Below are 20,088 nucleotides of genomic sequence, written 5' to 3' on the forward strand. Positions count from 1 at the left end.
ATATCCTCATGAATGTGAAACATGTCAATTTTTTAAGCTGAAATAACAATACTAATAGTATGAATATATACCTCATTTGTTTCTATAAAAAAATTCGTCAATGGAGCAGAAGCAGTTGGCCGCTAGTAAGTCTTTCAGGTTACTTTTAAACTGATCTTTATTTGTAACTAAATTTTTTGCGTTTACTGGCAAATTATTGAAGATGAGTGTTCCTGAGTAGTGGACCTCTTTTTGAACTAAAGTAAGTGCTTTTAAGTCCTTCTGCAGATCATTTTTGTTCCTGGTATTGTATGTATGAACCGAGCTGTTTGTTTTAAAAAGAGATATATTATTTAGGACAAATTTCATTAAGGAGTAAATATACTGAGAGGCAGTAGTTAGTATACCCAGTTCTTTGAAGAGGGTTCTACAGGACGTCTGTAAATTTACTCCCCAAATAATATTTATTACACGCTTTTGGACTCTGAAAACTTTTGTTTGACTTGAAGAGTTACCCCAAAATATTATACCATATGACATTATGGAATGAAAGTAGGCAAAGTATGCAAGATTTTTCATTTTTATGTCGCCTATGTCTGCCAACACTCGTATTGCAAATACCGATTTGTTAAGGTGTATCTGCTGTTCTGTGGTGTGCTCCTCCCAACTGAATTTATTATCAAGTTGGAATCCCAGGAATTTAAGACTGTCAACCTCTTCTATCTACTCTTCTTCATACTTTATGCGTATGCTGGGTGGAAACCCCTTACAGGATCTGAATTGCATATAGTGAGTCTTTTCGAAGTTTAATGTCAGTGAGTTGGCTTTAAAACATTTATTAATATCATTAGCAGATCTTTCTAAAACTACACTCGACATACTATTTATTGCAATACTCGTGTCATCTGCAAACAAAAGGAACTCTCCTTCTGGCAGTGTAACTAATGAAAGATCATTAATGTACACAAGAAAAAGCAATGGCCCTAAGATGGATCCTTGTGGGACACCACATGTAATTTCTTCCCATTCTGATAATGGTCGTTTCCGAATGTACTTCAGACGAAAACACTATTCAGGTAGCTGGAATCCAAAGTTTTTCGTTAATCATGCCTTTTACTTTCGTTGGTGACACTTCAATAGAAATGTCGCTCCCTAACACATATTTCTTTGTGCCTAACGGGGAAGAGAGATGCCAATTTTGATAAATTTAGCTTCAAAACTTTGTTAATATGATGAAATATTTTCCTGAAAATTTTCATCGCTTATTTCACCCCCTTAGAGAAGCTTAATAGAAATTTTCATAGTGTTACTATAAAAAAAACTTTAGTACATTTTTATTAATGGTTTATCTTTTAAAAAATTTCACCAACTGTACCACCCCCCATTGGGGTTAAATTTCCAAAAATAGTGAAAGACTGTATTTCTTTATTTTTGGCCGAGAAACCAAATACAAATTTTCGTAGGTCTAGCTTGAAAATTACTTTGATACCGACATACTTTTAAAAAAACTTTCGATCCCCTATTTCACCTCTTTAGGGATGGAATTTCGAACAATCCCTTCGTAGACGACTCGTACAGTATGAGATCAGTACACTCTGCAAATTTCAAGCTCCTCTCCTTAGTGGTTTGCGGCGGACGATGATGAGTCAGTGAATGAATGAATGAATCAGTCAGTCAGTCTGGAAACTGCGTCTTAACTATAGACACAGTGTCCGCCATTTCACAATCGCCATTTCCCCTCGACCTCACACTGCTTTAAATGTCTGCCGGGCGGTATGCGAGGCTGGAGTAGCGGGAAGCACAGGCGGGTGCTATCCGCTTAAGCCCCCGGGGCTTTCCGCCATGTCGCTGTGTCCCCCACGGATCCGTGTTTGGCCCGCGGCAACTACACCGCCCGCCCGCTGTTCCATTAGTTGCGTATACAGTACGCACCACTACACACTACACGGCTCTATACGTGGCAGACTTCCTCAGCCATGCGCGCCGCGCAAACACGCTTTGAGACAATGCGCCTAAAGCACTCTCGCTTCTGCTGCAATAACCACCTACCGCAGCAGTACACAACTTCTGCCCAGTCCTGGTATCCATGAACTAAGCGATCCATACTGCTGACTATCAAAACTACGAGAACGGAAAGAAAGAGCAAAAAATTGCAAAACTCTGTGACTCCCTGTGGAGGAGGAAGTAATAGGCCGGAACCGCTCGACTGCTATGGTCGCCGGTTCGAATCCTGCCTCGGGTATGGATGTGTGTGATGTCCTTAGGTTAGTTAGGTTTAAGTGGTTCTAAGTTCTAGGGGAATGATAACACCAGATGTTAAGTCCCATAGTGCTCAGAACCATATCAACCATTTTATGCCTGTTATCTCGTTAATTTTTGTCTGCTTTACTAGCATACTGGTCTTGTGAGCGATATTAGTAGCTTGAGATATCAGACTTTGTGATGGGGAGATGGCTGCAAGTGCCCTTGACGCTACCACGAAATTCGCAGTACCTCACAGGATAAGGCGTGGCGGCGCCTTTGATGAGGCCGGCAGACAGGACGGAGCCCCTGTGTGATCCACCGGTGGGCGGCGCGCCGCCTACACAAAGAGGAATGCCCCCCCTCCCACACGTCACCCGCCAGTATCTCCCTCCCCCCCCCCCTCGCCCCTGCAACGTGTATTGTGCGGCGACCGGGTCCCACAAGTCACAGAGAACTCTCAAAGGGAATTCTTAGCCCCATCTCCTGGAAGGCTCTTCTAAGAAGATGATGCTATCTCGCAAGTGTATCACTTCCACTCGGGATAATTGATTCCAACAGAGCACAGGTCGCCAGAATGACGTATAGGTCCGAGATGGAAAACACCCCCACTGGCACGAGTTGATACCGTGATTTGAGATTTCCAATAATTATGCTTCTACAAAGGTGAGTCAAATGAAAATCTTAAGTATTTTTTAAATATTATTTATTGTGCAGAAGTGGTACAAAGCTGTATCACTTTTCAACATAATCTCCCCCTTCGCTCAATTCACATCCTCCAGCGCTTACAAAGTGCATAAATTCGTTTAGAAAAAAATTATTATGGTAGTATGCATAACCACTCATGCACCGCTTGGCGTACCTCTTCATCAGAACGGAACTTCTTTCCTCCCATTGCGTCTTTGAGTGGTCCAAACATACGGAAGTCACTTGGAGCAAGGTCTGGTGAGTATGGTGGATGAGGAAGACATTCAAAACGCAGGTCTGTGATGGTCGCAACTGTTGTACGGGCAGTGTGGGGCCTTGCACTGTCATGTTGCAAAAGGACACCTGCTGACAGCAATCCACGTCGCTTTGATTTTGTTGCAGGCCGCAGATGATTTTTTAGGAGATCTGTGTATGATGCACTGGTGACAGCGGTCCCTCTAGGCATGTAATGCTCCAAAAGACACCTTTTTCCTCCCAGCATAACCTCCCCTGCTGATGGTTCTGTTCGAAACTTCTATGGTTCTGGTGATGAGGAATGGCGCCATTCCTTGCTCGCTCTCTTCGTTTCCGGTTGGTGGAAGTGAACCCAGGTTTCGTCCCCAGTAGTGATTCCTGCAAGGAAGCCATCACCTTCTCGTTCGAAGCGCCGAAGAAGTTCTTCACAAGCATCAACACGTCGTTCTCTCATTTCAGGAGTCAGCTGCCGTGGCACCCATCTTGCACACACTTCGTGAAACCGGAGCACATCATGCACAGTGTGGTGTGCTGGCCCATGACTAATCTGTAAACATGCTGCAATGTCATTCAGTGTCACTCGGCGGTTTTCCTTCACTATGGCTTCCACTGCTGCAATGTCCTGTGGAGTCACAACTCGTTGTGCCTGACCTGGACGAGGAGAATCTTGCACTGAAGTCACACCATTTGCGAACTTCCCACTCCATTCGTAGTCTTGCTTCTGTGACAAACATGCATCACCGTACTGAACCTTTATTTGTCGATAAATTTCAATAGGTTTCACACCTTTACTACGCAAAACCGAATAACAAAAAATGGCTCTGAGCACTATGGGACTTAACTTCTCAGGTCATCACTCTCCTAGAACTTAGAACTACTTAAACCTAACTAACCTAAGGACATCACACACATGCATGCCCGAGGCAGGATTCGAGCCTGCGACCGTAGCGGTCTCGCGGTTCCAGACTGTAGCGCCTAGAACCGCTCGGCCACCCCGGCCGGCTAAACCCAATAACAGAACGCTGTTCTTCCCTGGTACAAGTCGCAAGTGGAGCGGCCATCTTTAAACTGATACTGCGACGCTGTGTGTACATCTGCACTATGCTGCCACCTACAGGCCATTCTCCACGCTGTTTGTAGCACGCTTACCAACTTGCAGGATAACGGCGTGAAACTTCGATTTCTTATTACAAATTTAAGGTTTTCATTTGACTCACCCTCGTACATCTTGCACAATAACGTAGCTCAAAGCTGAACTTTATATGTGCGATAAGGCCTACTGCAGCTTCACTCTCTTCAAATTAGTCGTGTTGCAATGGTATACATCATAAACACTCCGCAAGGCAGTATACTATGCATGGCGGAGGATACTATGTATTAATTTTAGTCGTTCGATTTGCATATCAGTTCTCCATCAACCGAAAAAGCTTCGAGATTGTATGAATCAAAAATGGAGATAACATGACGGTTTTGATCCTTCCTCTTGACAGTCTCCCCACCCCACCCCCCGCCCCCCTCTCCCACTAGAGTACAACGCATTGAATGGTCATAAGAGATGCATTCAATATGTAATGCAACACATTCCTTTCTGAAAGCAGGTTGGTTTTATTCAAGATTCCAGTACACCATATTATTCCCCAGTGTTTTGCCTACCAAATCCTGTTTTTGAACATAATCTCTGTTCAATGTGACACACTTAGACCACCTTATTGGGAGGGCAATGTATGCCTGCATAGTACCACTCCACAGTTGTACATCGGAGCTGAAACATCCCCATGGAAAAAGTAGTGAATGACTGTGCTGATAAACCTCTTACGTCATTTGATTTTCAAACAGCTGAGCAGAACTGAACGTCCTCAGACATTTCTCTCTTTACTTATTCTGATCAACACTAAACTGACACCATATTTTTAGCGCAACGCAATCTGACTTTCAATAATCCCTACAAAAGAAAGGCTCTGACTAACAATAACCTATACCTTTCATGAATCACTTACCTCACAAAAATCTTCGTTACTCGAACTACTGCAGTACAGCGAGCACCAATACTGCCACCTAAATAAAAGATTCTAACTATGGAAGGCACTAACCACAAACCACTGATAGGCATAGTTAGCAAATGAAAGATTTTGATAGAGAACAAACAAAGTATTTACCTTAATAATATTAAAAAATCATCATATATATTCATGATATGCAGTATTACATGTGCGACTCGTCCCGGCGGAGGTTCGAGTCCTCCCTCGGGCATGGGTGTGTGTGTGTTTGTCAATAGGACAACTTAGGTTAAGTAGTGTGTAAGCTTAGGGACTGATGACCTTAGCAGTTAAGTCCCTTAAGATTTCACACACATTTGAACATTTTACAGTATTACAAATTTGCTTTTTCTGATGGACACACGTCCAGATTGTCCGCTCTCAAGATTCTGCCATCTCTCTCCCCACATCCACCACTGCTGGCGGCTCACCTCCAACTGTGCAACGCTACGCGCTGTTCACATCCAGCTGCCCAACACTACAATAGCAAACAACAATGCAAACCACCCACAGACTGCACACAGCACAGCCAGTGATTTTCATACAGAGCGCTACGTGACGTCACGAACACAAAAACATAAACAGCCTACTTACAGAGCCAACATCTTGCTGGATCAACAACCTCCCCACTATCCACTCTCAGCTTCCCTGTTCTTCATTGGGTCGAACAGATGGAAGTCGGAACATGCGAGACACCCAGGCTGTAGGGTGGACGAGAAAGAACAGCCCGATGAAGTTTTGTGACACCCTCTCAGGTGCGCAGACTTATGTGACGCCTTGCGTTGTCATGGAGAACAATTTGCGACGGGTACGCTGAAATCCTTTCTTCAGTTTCCAAATGCTAACAGAATATACTTGCACCATGAGAGAGGACATTGTGGTGTCACCGCCAGACACCACACTTGCTAGGTGGCAGCCTTTAAATCGGCCGCGGTCCGGTAGTATACGTCGGACCCGCGTGTCGCCACTATCAGTGATTGCAGACCGAGCGCCGCCACACGGCAGGTCTAGTCTAGAGAGACTCCCTAGCACTCCCCCCAGTTGTACAGCCGACTTTGCTAGCGGTGGTTCGCTGACTACATACGCTCTCATTTGCCGAGACGACAGTTTAGCATAGCCTTCAGCTACGTCATTTGCTGCGACCTAGCAAGGCGCCATATTCAGTTACTATGTATGTATTCTGAACAGATAGTATTGTGAATCATGTACCGTCAAGAGCGACGTTCATCATTAATGGATTAAAGTTAAGTATCCAACTAATTACGTCCGCTTTCTGAATTCTAATTCCTTGTCATGGCCGGCCGCGGTGACCGAGCGGTTCTAGGCGCTTCAGTCTGGACCCGCGCGACCGCTACGGTCGCAGGTTCGAATCCTGCCTCGGGCATGGATGTGTGTGATGTCCTTAGGTTAGTTAGGTTTAAGTAGTTCTAAGTTCTGGGGGACTGATGACCTCAGCAGTTAAGTCCCATAGTGCTCAGAGCCATTTGAACCAACCATTTTTGAATCATCCTTCTCATGTTCCAGACCTCACGTCAGTATAGCCCTTCCCTCCTCACGCCAGCCTGCGTGAGCTAAAACGCGTGCATTTCGGCCTCCTCTAGTAACACGGTGTTGGCTTTTCAGCCAACCACGAAAGATATCAAATAGAATAAACCCTTCAAAATTTGACAGCGAGGAATCCAGCTGACACACAACTTTGAGACCCCCAACTGGCGGAGGAGTGTTTGAGTGTGGTCCGTCTGTCAGCTCAAGTGCGAGTGTGCGCACGTTCCAATATTATAGGAGTCACAGATGGGTGCGGCCGACCGTCACGCGGGAGACTGGACAGGTTTGCGAGACCTTGTTGCAATCATGACAAACACCTTTCGAACGACCCCCTCGGGATTTAGTTCACTCCCAGGTCTCTGTAGATATTCTGCAAGCTGCTATGAGTATCTGCAATGCTCTGGTTTTCCACCAAAAGAAACTCAATGACAGCTCTCTGTTTTGAACGCACCTCTTTTGCAGGTGTCACTTTCAAGACTACATATAGCGCCACCAGCTATTGGAACTTCATGAAATTATAGGAACTGAAGAGGGGAATATTCCAAGATGTCCCACAACAAAATTCTGCATTTTTTTTTAACTGAGAAAGAAAAAGTGTTGCATCACTTACTAAACGCCCCTCATACGGCCATGTGAAACTGTCATAACATGCTCCTTCGGGATGTTGTTCAAATCGTGCGTCACTTTCGTACCTCCTTTGGTCAGTGTGAGCCATCAGACACACATTCTGCACGACGGTTCATATTCATAACACCAAGTCTCCTTACGCGTGATAACTTTCTCGCAGAGGTCTCTACAAGAGCGTAGCGGTCCAAAGGATTGGAAAAGGCCACAGGTCATCCCCATTTTCAAAAAGGGACGTCGAACAGATGTGCAGAACTATAGACCTATATCTCTAACGTCGATCAGTTGTAGAATTTTGGAACACGTATTATGTTCGAGTATAAATAATTTTCTGGAGACTAGAAATCTACTCTGTAGGAATCAGCATGGGTTTCGAAAAAGACGATCGTGTGAAACCCAGCTCGCGCTGTTCGTCCACGAGAGTCAGAGGGCCATAGGCACGGGTTCCCAGGTAGATGCAGTGTTTCTTGACTTCCGCAAGGCGTTCGATACAGTTCCCCACAGTCGTTTAATGAACAAAGTAAGAGCATATGGACTATCAGACCAATTGTGTGATTGGATTGAAGAGTTCCTAGATAACAGAACGCAGCATGTCATTCTCAATGGAGAGAAGTCTTCCGAAGTAAGAGTGATTTCAGGTGTGCCGCAGGGGAGTGTCGTAGGACCGTTGCTATTCACAATATACATAAATGACCTTGTGGATGACATCGGAAGTTCACCGAGGCTTTTTGCAGATGTTGCTGTGGTATATCGAGAGGTTGTAACAATGGGAAATTGTACTGAAATGCAGGAGGATCTGCAGCGAATTGACGCATGGTGCAGGGAATGGCAGTTGAATCTCAATGTAGACAAGTGTAATTTGCTGCGAATACATAGAAAGATAGATCACTTATCATTTAGCTACAAAATAGCAGGTCAGCAACTGCAAGCAGTCCATTCCATAAATTTTCTGGGAGTAGGCATTAGAAGTGATCTAAAATGGAATGACCATATAAAGTTGATCGTCGGTAAAGCAGATGCTAGACTGAGATTCATTGGAAGAATCCCGAGGAAATTCAATCCGAAAACAAAGGAAGTAGGTTACAGTACACTTGTTCACCCACTGCTTCAGTGCTGCTCACCGGAGTTGGATCCGTATCCGATAAGGTTGATAGAAGAGATAGAGAAGATCCAACGGAGAGCAGCGCGCTTCGGTACAGGATCATTTAGTAATCGCGAAAAATAAACTCCAGTGGAAGACTCTGCAGGAGAGACTCTCAGTAGCTCGGTACGGACTTTGTTGAAGTTTCGAGAACATACATTCACCCAGGAGTGATGCGGTATATTGCTGCCTCCTACGTATATCTCGCGAAGAGACCATGAGGATAAAATTAGAGAGATTAGAGCCCACACAGAGGCATTCCGACAATCCTTCTTTCCACGAACAATACGAGACTGGAATCGAAGAGAGAACCGATTGAGGTACTCAAGGTACCCTCCGCCAAACACCGTTAGGTGGCTTGCGGAGTGTAGATGCAGATGTAGAAGAATTGTAGACTTTTGTTATTTCAATAATGTCGCTGCATATGTCCGTGTGTCGTTGGCTTTGTTTGGGATCGAAGTGTGCATGACAAATTTGCACACAGTTCTCTCTTCTTCAAAACACTGTGGAGAATGTCTTGAACGCTTGATTTAGATATACCGCTCCACTGCAATGTGTGGATATATCGACGTTGACACACTCTACAGCCACACGTCCACAACGTAACACGCCCGCTCACTACTGACTGCTCGAAGCACATCTGTTTTTCACAGTTGTTCACTGTAGTGACTGTACAGATGTCGTCCACACGCCAGGAATAAAATCAGTTTGGGGTCTTGATCATTTTCTTCATACGAGGTCCCAATGTGTTAAACAACATATTGAAGTTTTGCACTTCACCTATTCTTCACGGGTACTCAGTTTGTTATATATCACATGACTGGCTAATTGTGGCCTTAGGGGCTAATTTCGCACTTGCAGGTCATTTTCAAGTGCAGTAGGCGTCGATATGTAGAACAATTATCCAGTTATTAAACAGCGGATATAGGTACAGGGTACAGGAACACAGTACTAGAAGCGGCTAAAGAATGTCTTGGAACAGTAGTGTGTAAAAGTAGGATGAAGCAAACAGCTTGGTGGAATGATACAGTCAAGGCAGGCTGTAAAAGGAAAAAGAAGGCGTATCAAAAATGGCTACATGCCAGAACCCAGGTAGACAGAGAAAGTTATGTTGAAGAAAGAAACAAAGCCAAACAGATAATTGCAGCATCCAAGAAGAAATCGTGGGAAGACTTTGGAAACAGGTTGGAGACTATGGGTCAAGCTGCTGGAAAACCATTCTGGAGTGTAATTAGCAGTCTTCCAAAGGGATGTAAGAAGGAAATGACAAGTATTTTTGACAGGTCAGGAAAACTGCTGGTGAATCCTGTGGATGCCTTGGGCAGATGGAGGGAATATTTTGAAGAGTTGCTCAATGTAGGTGAAAATGCGATCAGTAATGTTTCAGATTTCGAGGTAGAATGGGATAGGAATGATGATGGAAATAGGATCACATTTGAGGAAGTGGAAAAAATGGTCAATAGATTGCAGTGCAATAAAGCGGCTGGGGTGGATGAAATTAAGTCGGAACTCATCAAATACAGTGGAATGTCAGGTCTTAAATGGCTGCACGGGATAATTCAAATGGCCTGAGAGTCGGGACAGGTTCCATCAGTCTGGACAAAAGCAGTAATCACACCAATCTTTAAACATGGAAACAGGAAAGATTGTAACAACTACAGAGGTATCTCTTTAATCAGCGTTGTGGGTAAAATCTTCTCAGGTATTGTTGAAAGGAAAGTGCGAGTGTTAGTTGAGGACCAATTGGATGAAAATCAGTGTGGGTTTAGGCCTCTTAGAGGTTGTCAGGACCAGATCTTTAGCTTACGGCAAATAATGGAGAAGTGTTATGAGTGGAACAGGGAATTTTATCTATGCTTTATAGATCTAGAAAAGGCATATGACCGGGTTCCTAGGAGGAAATTATTGTCTATTCTACAAGATTATGGAATAGGAGGCAAACTTTTGCAAGCAATTAAAGGTCTTTACATGCATAGTCAGGCAGCAGTTAGAGTTGACAGTAAGTTGAGTTCATGGTTCAGAGTAGTTTCAGGGGTAAGACAAGGCTGCAACCTGTCTCCACTGTGGTTCATATTATTTATGGATCATATGTTGAAAACAATAGACTGGCTGGGTGAGATTAAGATATGTGAACACAAAATAAGCAGTCTTGCATATGTGGATGACTTAGTTGTGATGGCAGATTCGATTGAAAGTTTGCAAAGTAATATTTCAGAGCTAGATCAGAAATGTAAGGACTATGGTATGAAGATTAGCATCTCCAAAACGAAAGTAATGTCAGTGGGAAAGAAATATAAACGGATTGAGTGCCAAATAGGAGGAACAAAGTTAGAACAGGTGGACGGTTTCAAGTACTTAGGATGCATATTCTCACAGGATGGCAACATAGTGAAAGAACTGGAAGCGAGGTGTAGCAAAGCTAATGCAGTGAGCGCTCAGCTACGATCTACTCTCTTCTGCAAGAAGGAAGTCAGTACTAAGACTAAGTTATCTGTGCACCGTTCAATCTTTCGACCAACTTTGTTGTACGGGAGCGAAAGCTGGGTGGATTCAGGTTACCTTATCAACAAGGTTGAGGTTACGGATATGAAAGTAGCTAGGATGATTGCAGGTACTAGTAGATGTGAACAATGGCAGGAGGGTGTCCACAATGAGGAAATCAAAGAAAAACTGGGAATGAACTCTATAGATGTAGCAGTCAGGGCGAACTGGCTTAGATGGTGGGGTCATGTTACACGCATGGGAGAAGCAAGGTTACCCAAGAGACTCATGGATTCAGCAGTAGAGGGTAGGAGGAGTCGGGGCAGACCGAGGAGAAGGTACCTGGATTCGGTTAAGAATGATCTTGAAGTAATAGGTTTAACATCAGAAGAGGCACCAATGTTAGCACTGAATAGGGGATCATGGAGGAACTGTATAAGGGGGGCTATGCTCCAGACTGAACGCTGAAAGGCATAATCAGTCTTAAATGATGATGATGATGATGATGATGATGATGATGATGATGATGATAATGAGCCGATCTGAAAGGTAGCACGCTGTGGTATCATCCAAAGATCGCGGTGCCATATCAAAGTCGGGGACGCACATCGATAGCACAGGCATCGGCAATGTGTCACTGCAGTCTACAACGACGAATGGAGGGACCGATGACCTAGCAGTTTGGTCTCTCCCCCCTCTTTTAAACCAACCAAACCATCCAACCAATGAGTGACGAATGTAGAGGCTGAAGAAGACTCGTTCTCTCCCTCAGTTCAGCAGCACCATCGCACGGAGGTCAATACAGAGCTGAGCATGGAAGCCTTCCCCTCCAGTTCGTGAACTCCCCCGAAGCAGTCAACAGCACTGAGTAGAATTAAAGATTTATTCAAGTAGGAGATAAAATGTACTTTTGTAAATGTTGAAGATTGTATATCAAGGGAAGAGTTTGTGATTGTATCCATAAGGGATACTTTAATAGTCAATGACAGATGTAAATATTCAAGCACTCCTGTGGCAAAGGATTGTATCAAGTTACCCCAATCCTTTTATTCATTTATTTAATTATATCGGATCTACGGATCACTTAAGCCTGGGATGACGGTTCAATCCCGCATCCGGCCATCCTGATTTAGGTTTTCCGTGATTTCCCTAAATCACTCCAGGCAAATGCCGGGATGGTTCCTTTGAAAGGGCACGGCCGACTTCCTTCTCCATCCTTCCCTAATCCGATGAGACCGATGACCACGCTGTCTGGTCTCCTTCCCCCAACCAACCAACCAACCAACTTAAGCCTGAGGCATAGGCAGGATTTCAGTATTAAGTCCAATGCTGGGGTGCTATTGGAAAACAGCAGAACCTTGGCAATAGTGACGATATAAGAAGAGGAAAATGAGCCAAAGACCTGAAGTTTGTGTTTGGGCGGTGGGGGGGGGGGGGGTGGGAGGGGGAGGCATTGGACCAACGTAGTTCGTGCAGCTGTGTTAGCTATACTGCTGCGGCTGTGTAATGGCTAGCAGACCTGCCTAGTAAGCTAGAAGACCTGGATTCAAGTCCTGGCCGTGGCACAAATTTTAATTCATTTCTTCAGTTTCTGTCATTAGTTCAGACTGAAATTTCTCAAGGAAAATTTAATGACATCATATCTATAGACCACCTAAGCCTGAAGTACAAGTAGGATTTCCCCATTGAGTCTAACACTGGGGTTCTGTTGAAATAGTGGAGACCCTCGGCAGGAGTGATGATTTAAGAAGGGGTAGAGCACTTGCCCGCAAAAGGCAAAGGTCCCGAGTTCGAGTCTCGGTCGGGCACACATTTTTAATCTGCCAGGAAGTTTCATATCAGCGCACACTCCGCTGCAGAGTGAAAATCTCATTCTGGAAACATCCCACAGGCTGTGGCTAAGCCATGTCTCCGCTGTATCCTTTCTTTCAGGAGCGCTAGTTCTGCAAGGTTCACAGGAGAGCTTCTGTAAAGTTTGGAAGATAGGAGACGAGATACTGGCAGAAGTAAAGCTGTGAGTACCGGGCGTGAGTCGTGCTTCGGTAGCTCAGAGGGTAGAGCACTTGCCCGCGAAAGGCAAAGGTCCCGAGTTCGAGTCTCGGTCGGGCACACATTTTTAATCTGCCAGGAAGTTTCATATCAGCGCATACTCCGCTGCAGAGTGAAAATCTCGTTCTGGAAACATCCCCCAGGCTGTGGCTAAGCCATGTCTCCGCTATGTCCTTTCTTTCAGGAGCGCTAGTTCTGCAAGGTTCGTAGGAGAGCTTCTGTAAAGTTTGGAAGGTAGGAGACGAGATACTGGCAGAAGTAAAGCTGTGAGTACCGGGCGTGAGTCGTGCTTCGGTAGCTCAGATGGTAGAGCACTTGCCCGCAAAAGGCAAAGGTCCCGAGTTCGAGTCTCGGTCGGGCACACAGTTTTAATCTGCCAGGAAGTTTCATATCAGCGCACACTCCGCTGCAGAGTGAAAATCTCATTCAAGGGGAAAATAAGTTGAAAACTTCAAGCTCGTTAGATGGGCATTGGACTATGGCAGTGGTGTAATAGCTACCACACCGTCCTACTAAGTAAGGAGACCTGGGTTCAAGTCCTGGTTGTGGCAGAAATTTTAATTCATTTCTTCAGCTTCTATCATTACTGTAGATCTAATATTTCATCTGTTATACTTCAGATGAGCCATCTGCCAGAGCAAACAAGAACTCATAGCTATGACTGGGCTATTGCAAAAATAATGGTTCAAATGGCTCTGAGCACTATGGGACTCAACTGCGGAGGTCATTAGTCCCCTAGAACTTAGAACTAGTTAAACCTAACTAACCTAAGGACATCACAAATATCCGTGCCCGAGGCAGGATTCGAACCTGCGACCGTAGCGGTCTTGCGGTTCCAGACTGCAGCGCCTTTAACCGCACTGCCACTTCGGCCGGCGGGCTATTGCAGTTTCGTATGATCGTAACATATAGTTCGCTTGCTGTGTCCTTGCTTTGAGATTGGTTATATCCGTCGTGTAATAACAGCATAATTATACAACACATCGACACCTACTGTTCTTGAAAATGGTCTTAGTTTTGATGAAATAGAAAATAGTGCACCTGCTTCTGTTAGCTAAATATTCGCCGTTCCAAACTCATATCTGCGAAGATACTCTGTATAATACCATCTTGGTTACTAGTTGACGACGTGGTACAGAGCAAAACATATTTCTGAGTTGTAGAATGACGGTATCTACTAGCTCAATGTAGGTCATATTATATTTGTAGCCCACTTTCAAATTAGCTGTCCTAATCTGTTCAATTCGTTCTAGAAGTTTACTTGCATATGTCAAAGAATACCTTGTCATCGTCAGAATCCAGATGGTTGACATATGTTACGTCAACACACATTCTTTGCCCGCTGTCCCAATTTGAGACTCTAAGCACTACAACAAATCTTAAAATGCTGATGGTAATGTGGACTGGAGTTCCATTTCAATTTCCAATTCCTGATTGACGAGCTGAACTGTAATGCAAGCTGTAGCATTGTTGTTTACGGTTCAGTTGATTGATTATCGTATAATGTTGTTGGGTGGGTGGCTCCGAGAGGTAGTTTTAGCTGCCTAGTACGGAACGATTTTCTTTACATCACACAAAATGACTCCTTTGCTTCAATTTGAGAGTTGTAAGTGTAGGCGACTATAGTGGCTGTTGGTTGGTGGTGATGGCGGTGGTGACCAAAGAGAGGGTGAAAGCCAATGTGTCGGCACGTAGCCTACTCCTCATGAGTAGCAGCAAGAGGGCTGCCAAGCGTAGTGTCCATATGCGACAGGCAGATCACAATCAACAGCGCCCCGTGCCCTCAGTTCAACATTTACATCTACATACGTACCGTGTCTTGCGTGGTGGAGGATTTCCTGTACCGCTACTAATCGTTCCCCTTCCTGTTCCACTCGCAAATAAAGCGAGCGAAAAACGACCGTCTATAAGCCTCCATACAAGCCCTAATTTCTCGTATCTTCGTGGTCCTTACGTGCAGTGTGTGTTGGCGGCAGCAGAATCGTTCTGCAGTCAGCTTCAAATTCCAGTTCTCTACGTTTTCTAAGTGGCGTTCCTCGAAAAGCTCGCCGCCTTCCCCCCACGGATTCCCATTCCAGTTCCCAAAGCATCTCCATTACTCAAAGACACACGGCGGAGTGGTTCGGTATTTAGTCAAAGACATCGACGCAAGGTCTGGTAATCAGGAACTTTACTACACGACCCCTCTTCTCCTCGCCGACCAGATACTGTCAGGCAAAATTTCATCCACTACCGGGATTCGAACCGGCTTCCAAACGAATCGGGTGCCACCGTAAGGCGTACATTAGTGACCACAGCTACGGAGGCGGATGAAGAGTTCGATGTACTACCGTAAGTACATGCCACTTCTCTACCTGCAAGCCTCTGGCAACTCCGTTCCTTTTTTTTAAATTTTATATTATTTGGTTTCGGGCAGATAAGATTTCACCGAGTACAATTATTTCATACAAAGATACAAACAGAAAATTTATCGGACTTCATTAGAAAATAGGAGACTTAATTGAATGGTGTAAGTATTCAACGAAGTGCGTTTGTCTGACTGAACCATTCAAATAAAAGCAACGAAATTTCAACGTAAAATCCAATTACCTTTACACTAAACTACCTTAGCGTCCGCTGCTTCGCTCGCGTAGACTGTATGTCTTGCAGAGATTTTTTTTGTTCTTGTTTAACCGAATTTTCATGTTGCTCACAGACTCCAACACGTTCTAACCTTTTCGCTTTACTTTAGGCAACACAAGCGTGGTCTTTTCCGAATGTACTTCTAGCCAAGAAGCTATTCTGGTAGCTGGAGTCCGAAGTTTTTGTTAATCATGTTTTTTGGACCCTTATGAACTATTTCCAAAGCAACTTTCATCCTCTAACACATATTTCTTTGTATCCAACTGAGAAGAGAAGTACCAGTTTTTAAAGATTTAGCTTTAAAATTTTGCTGTTAAAATGTAAAGACATACTTTCTCAAAAATTTTCATCCCCTATTCCACTCCCATAGGTGTTGATATTCCAAAACAGTGACTTCCGTACGTTTTATTTCTAACAGAGAAACCAAATACAGATTTTCACAAATTTAGCTTCAAAACTGCTTACACAATTAAACATTTCCATAAGAGCCTTCATCTCCATATTCACCCTCATAGGCCTGGAATTTCCATAAAAAAAAAAATTATTGCCAAATAAGAAGTCAAATTTAAATTTTCATAGATTCCGCTTTAAAAATGCTTTCATAATGAAATATTTTCATAAAAGGCCTGATCCCCTATTTCACCCCGTTACAGGTTCAATTTCCAAAAACACTGAAACACGTATGTTTTATTTGTAACCGAGAAGTCAAATACCAGTGTTCATAGATGAGCTTTAATAATATTTTAGTAGTACTGTATTATTGATAATTTCAAAAAAACATTTCACCCGCTATTTTACCCCATATCGTCCAATTTCCAAAAATGCTGAAAAACATATTTGTTTTTATTTCATATTTGACCGAGAAACCAAATACCAATTTTAGTAGGTCTAGCTTCAAAACAGCCTTAATAGCGACATAAAAAATCTTCATCTCCTATTTCCCTCCATTAGGGTCCGAATTTTGCACAATCCCCTCTTAAACGAAGCCTGCAGAGGAGATTCACACCTCCAGATTTGAAGTTTCTATCCTTAGCGGTTTCGGTTGGTAGATGATGGGTCGGTCAGTCAGGGCATTGCCTTCGATATACAGAGATAAAACATAATAAAATATCCTCGATTTTAAAGTTCCCTTGTAAAAAGCCGAAAGAAATGGCAATTACATTAGGCGTTGTACCTGTTCATAGAACTAAGAGCAGCTCTAAGAGAAATAGACACCTTCGTTTTTAAAATACTATACAGCCCAACTGTTTTTGAATGTTTGTACGAGGGTAATCCCAAAAGTAAGGTTCAAAATGGTTCAAATGGCTCTGAGCACTATGGGACTTAACTTCTGAGGTCATCAGTCCCCTAGAACTTAGAACTACTTAAACCTAACTAACCCAAGGACATCACACACATCCATGCCCGAGGCAGGATTCGAACCTGCGACCGTAGCGGTTGTGCGGTTCCAGACTGTAGCGCCTAGAACCGCTCGGCCACTCAGGCCGGCCCAAAAGTAAGGTCTCCTATTTTTTTTATAAGTACATAGACCTGTTTATTTCTACAATGGTTTACATCAGTTAACAGCTTGAACATTTAGCTATTTTCCCACATAATCGCCATTTCTGTCTATGCGTTTTCGTAGACGCTGTGGCAGTTTTTGTATGCCCATGTCATACCAGTTAGCTGCCATGCTGTTCAGAATGTTATGAACCTCTTGTTTCACCTCGTCGTCGGAGCTGAATCGCTTTCCGGCCAAATGTTCCTTTAGCCTAGGAAACAGGTGATAGTCACTGTGCACCAAGTCAGGACTATAGGGTGGGTGGGTGATTATGTTCCACTGAAACTGTTGCAGGAGAGCAACGGTTTGCCGAGCGATGTGTGGGCGCCCTTGCTCAACATTCCTCTTCTCGGGTTCTGAATTGCCCGTTTGAGTTTTTTCAGAGTCCCATAGTACCTGTCAGCGTTAATTGTGGTCCCAGCGATTCAGCTCCGACGACGAGGTGAAAGAAGGGGTTCATAGCTTCCTGAACAGTATGGCGGCGAGCTGGTATGACATGGGCATACAAAAACTGCCACAGCGTCTACAAAAATGCATCGACAGAAATGGTGATTATGTCGAAAAATAGCTAAATGTTCAAGCTGTATATAGTTGTAAACCATTGTAGAAATAAACACGTCTATGTACATATAAAAAAATAGGAGACCTTACTTTTGGGATTACCCTCGTATTTATCACATTGTACTAGAAAATATACAATTTTGTCGTCAGTGAGGCAGGAATCACAGCCCGGGGAGGAAATTAATTTTGACAAACGTTTCGTTTCATTAGCATTTGTGTAACCTGCTCTTAGTCTGTTGTAGCTAAAATTTGTCTTCTTGTGAGGGGCAGGTTGAGAAAGCAAAGGTGGCGCGTAATCTGTCCCTGAGACGCCCAATAGCATGTGCTTCTCGTGTGACGGTCCATACCGACTAGCGTTGTCCATTTCCTTTTTTCCCTATATTTATGGCTGAGCGGTTTGAGGCACCATGTCACGGACTGCACGGCCCTTCCCGCAGGAGGTTCGAGTCCTCCCTCGGACGTGGGTGTGTGTGGTGTTCTTAGCATAAGTTACTTTAAGTAGTGTGTAAGTCTAGGGACCGATGACCTTAGCAGTTTGGTCGCTTAGGAATTCACACACATCTGAACATTTTTCCCTACATTTAGTTTCAAAAAATGGCTCTGAGCACTATGGGACTTAACAGCTACGGTCATCAGTCCCCTAGAACTTAGAACTACTGAAACCTAACTAACCTAAGGACATCACACACATCCATGCCCGAGGCAGGATTCGAACCTGCGACCGTAGCAATCGCGCGACTCCGGGCTGAGCGCCTAGAACCGCTAGACCACCGCGGCCGGCTACATTTAGTTTCTTAGGCTGCAGTGTAACAGAACACGCTGCTCTCCCCTTTATTCGCACTCAAGTGTATTGCATATAAAAATTACTTTCGTTGAAGTACTATACAACGCGCCACAGCATATCTTGCCGGTGAGCTTTTGCGCATTACGTCCACTTGCTGTTGCGCTTCCAAGCTACCTGCTGCGGTTCACTCGTCCGCTCACAAAACCGCCTCGAAGCTACCTAACCGCCTTGAACAAAGCAACAGGCTGGTCTAGGTAGGAGTAGACAAATCTAGTTACAAAGTTCACTACTTGCAGCAAGCAAGCTGACCACTCACAAAGACGAACCCAGGAGCAGCTACAGCTAGCAAGACACACACAATTCAGCATGCGGAGAAAACCACAGTGTAATTGTAGAATTCAATATATTGCTTTATTTACTCACGACGCACGTTTCGCCAAATACAGTGCATCTTCTGACTGACCTGTGTTAATTACACTTGTAGTAGAGAGGCTGGACCGTAACTGGCTACTGAAAATATTACAAAATTATTATATTCTTCCCCTTTTGAAACTTATTAGTAATTGGTAAGTAGGTCTTGGGTGCCACGATTTGCGTATCAGCAAACGGAAAGTGCGCTTCAACTTTTGTAGTCCTGTCTTCCTCAGTTGCGTGTAATATTACGGTATATCTATAATTTTTACTTATGGACCGTCTGACAGCAACTGAGTAAAGCAGAATTTTAGTGCCATACGCGTTTCACCTTTATTTTCTGCAAGGCATCATCAGTGGCCTGGAATATGTACATATGATAGCTATTTTATTTACATTTTTGTGACTGTGCCTATAGGTTATAAACAGTTCTGGTGGTTGCTATTTCCTATTAAGTAGTAATGTTTTGAACTGTACTTACAGGTTGCGTGGACAATTTTTTACATATTACGCTCCTGTTGCATTTTTGGTGTTGTTCTTCTTCTTATGAACGCCAATTTGCTGTTTTTTCCACATTCCACAGCACTATGCACTGAACGCTTGTTTTAATGCAATGTTTTGGTTTCTGTTGCCGACTGGCAAATGTTTTTGCCAAAGATCGAAACTTATGAGTGTAATTATTGAAGTTTGGCTATGCGGTATGTTGGGGCTTTCTTGAAGTTGAAGCCCCAACATACCGCATAGCCAAACACCTCCAAAAGTTAGTTACAAAACACTATAAAGTAGAAAACAACAGCACGGTGATAAACACAAGAAACCTAATAGAAAACATACAGAACATACAGGTACCACACACAGCATCACTGATTTCATTCGATATAGAAAATATGTATACCTCCATCCCTACCACAAAAACAACAGACATCATAGAACAAAATCTCTCATCGCACAGCAACCTCACCACAGACGCAATAAAAGAAATAACAGATATGCTCAGACTGACAACTGAACAAAACTACTTTCAGTTTGAGAAAGAATATTATCTACAAACTGATGGACTGCCCATGGGATCCCCAACATCAGGAACACTAGCAAACATTTTCATCAGTCACCTAGAAAATCAGATATTTGA

General features: G+C 43.8%; 1 protein-coding gene across 1 annotated transcript in view; it reads left to right on the forward strand.

The window, feature by feature from the left end:
* Positions 1-20,088, forward strand: part of LOC124552591 (corticotropin-releasing factor-binding protein) — a 1,062,428-nt gene that overhangs the window by 478,675 nt on the left and 563,665 nt on the right. The window lies entirely within an intron of this gene.

Source organism: Schistocerca americana, chromosome 10 (genome assembly GCF_021461395.2).
Source record: "Schistocerca americana isolate TAMUIC-IGC-003095 chromosome 10, iqSchAmer2.1, whole genome shotgun sequence".
Lineage (NCBI taxonomy): Eukaryota > Metazoa > Arthropoda > Insecta > Orthoptera > Acrididae > Schistocerca > Schistocerca americana.